The sequence below is a fragment of the Onychomys torridus genome, chromosome 3 (assembly GCF_903995425.1).
Source record: "Onychomys torridus chromosome 3, mOncTor1.1, whole genome shotgun sequence".
Lineage (NCBI taxonomy): Eukaryota > Metazoa > Chordata > Mammalia > Rodentia > Cricetidae > Onychomys > Onychomys torridus.
Genome location: NC_050445.1, coordinates 144,312,792 through 144,315,574, shown reverse-complemented (window position 1 = coordinate 144,315,574; position 2,783 = coordinate 144,312,792).

Genomic DNA, 2,783 nt, shown 5'->3' with positions numbered 1-2,783 from the left:
GGTGCTGGAGTCAGACTGGTCCTCTGGAAGAAGAGCTTGTGCTCTTAACCACTCTCCCCAGCCCCGTAGTTTCCTTTCCCTACATCATTCGGGCCATTCATTACTGTTAAATGCTGAGCCAAACACAGATGAGTTAGTGAATGTTTCATATGTTTTGTCATGAATTTGAGGTCATAGGAATTGGGTAGGTGTCTTTGAAATATGCAACCTAGAGATAAATTCATTTCTGGTAGGCAGTGGTTAGGATGAGGTATTGCAGGCTGAATTTCCTGGCCAGTCATCAGAACAACAGCTGGATGAACAGTTTCAGATATTTTCTGTAGATTCATGAAGTACTTTTTATACCTGAGTGTTTGTACACCAAACCATGACCTATGTATACACAGTTGTCTCTGGCTATTCATTCAGGGACAAGTCGCAACACCTTGTACCCTAATCCCTGCATGTCCATAGCCCACACTAAAGTGAAACAGTGCCTAGCTTCTTGTCTTGTGTCATTCCTAGGTTGCCCTCGGAAAAGGTAAATAACCTGTTGTAAATAAATCTGAGGCTGCATTTACATAATTTCGGTGATAGTGACAAGAAAGGTCCTTCTAAATATTTTCTTTTTGGGGATTTATCTTTTATGTAAAATACTGTGGATCATTACTTTGCTTCAAGTAGGGTGAGTCAAGGGATTAGGATGTATCCAGGTGGGCCATAGTGCCAATAGGAGAGATGGGAGATAGAGGCAGCAACAGGTAGAGCTTGAGAAGATGATAAAGAGGGAAATAATTTGCATCTTTTAGAATATAAGGATATGAAAAGGTACACATAAACAGCCTGTCCAAACAGTTGGGTTTTCGGTGGATAAAGTAAGTAATCTGCCTCAGATTAGTGTTTTCCATGAGCTGAGTGGTAGATGGCAGAGTCCGGTTCATTATGTTATCTACTTCTTTCTCGAAGGACAGTGACAGCTAGACATGGAAACAGGGCAGTCCTTCAATTTTCCCACACACCCACCTGTACTCGGCAGGTTAGGAAGTGGTAGCCATAATGGATCAAAAAGTCAACATGGTTTCTACACAGTGCCCCACATTGAACACCTCCCCTACAGAGTGTACCAACAGAACAGTGTCTGCTTTCCAGGTACCATTTCAGCAGTATGTTAACACATTCAAGTAGGTAGTTTGGTCCACATTATGGTGTGGAAGGAGACAATGTCTCCCTTCCGGCTTAGACCAGGCTAGCTGCTGACTAGTGTTGACAATCTGTCCTGGGAACAATGACTTCTGTGGGCTTTTTTTTTTTTTTTTTGAGTTTATGTGTGTGAGATTCTGAGTTTAATTAGGCTATTAGGGTTGTTCTCAGGCAATTTATCAGTGATAATGAGACTAAAAAAATTTTTTCTTTCCCAACAACTGCCTACCATCCTCAGGACATAAACAGCCCTAATCTTGAGCAGGCCTCCAGGCAGTCACTACCACAACTAACCTTTTTTTTTTTTTGGTTTTTCGAGACAGGGTTTGCCTGTGTAGCTTTGCGCCTTTTCCTGGAGCTTACTTGGTAGCCCAGGCTGGCCTCAAACTCACAGAGATCCGCCTGGCTCTGCCTCCTGAGTGCTGGGATTAAAGATGCGCCACCACTGCCTGGCAACTAACTTTTTAAATGTAGATTTGTGAGCTTGCTTGTGAGTGCTTGCAAGTGGCAGTTAAGAGGATCACTTCTCTGGTCATGTGGGTCCGAGGGATTGAACTCAGGTCTTGGCTTCATGGCAAGCAGCCTTACCTGCTGAGCCATCTCAGTGGTCCCTTGTTTTTGTTTAAAGCAACAAAAGAAAAACCCAATTATTGTGTGTATATGTGGGTACACACGCCACAGTGCATGTGGAGGTCAGAGAACAATGGATAGTTGATCTGTCCCCTCTTTCCTCCATGTGGTTCTAAGGATTGAACTGTCAGGCTTTGCAGCAAGAGCCCTATAAAGGACCAGCTTTAACACTCCCAACCCCAACGCACAGTGGCACGTCAACTAGTTTTGTTGTTGTGCAGTTCTTGTTCAGGCAAACATGGTAGTGATTTTATGGGTACAGGTTCCATGGCATATCTTGGTGCACTATCTAACAGTGCACAAACCAGGCCTCTGGCTTTTATGATCTTTCTGAACCTTATGCAATTTTTCCTGAGCCTCAGGTGTAGGGTTGTTTTGTGATGTATCAGCTAGGGTTGAGCAGCCCACAGTCACATATTCTCTTCATTTGGACAGTTGTATATCTCTGTATTAGTCGATCTGTTGCAAAAAAAGCTTCTTTGATGAGGAGTGCCAGTCAGCCATCTGTCTCGCTTCAAACTGACCAAACATAAGTTATGAGAGGAAGACCCTTCAAAGACTTCAAAACACAACAAAATTAAGACAAAAACAAGCCATCAATAAGAGTCTGGGCTTCAGCTCCCTCACTCTACTTTGTGGAGGGTTTCACTGTGCGTGTTTGCTTTGTGTTTTCTCACGCCAAATAAAAGCCTTTCTTTACCTGTCTGCTGTGTTTGAGACTCCCCAATGCTGTCATGCTCAATATTTTCCTGCCTTTTAGTTCTTTAACTGGTAGAGAAAAGAACCCCCATCAAGATGGTAACACTATGAAAGCCAGTCCTTGGGGAGGAGGCTTCCTGGTCCATTCAGCTTGATTCTTCGAAGTCCTGTACCCCTGTTGTTCAATTCTGTAGTAGTAAGAGTGTTTTACTAATGTTAGTAGTTGTTAAGTGTCAATGCTAAGTTATCCTATTTCCATGCCTCAATAAAAGGAT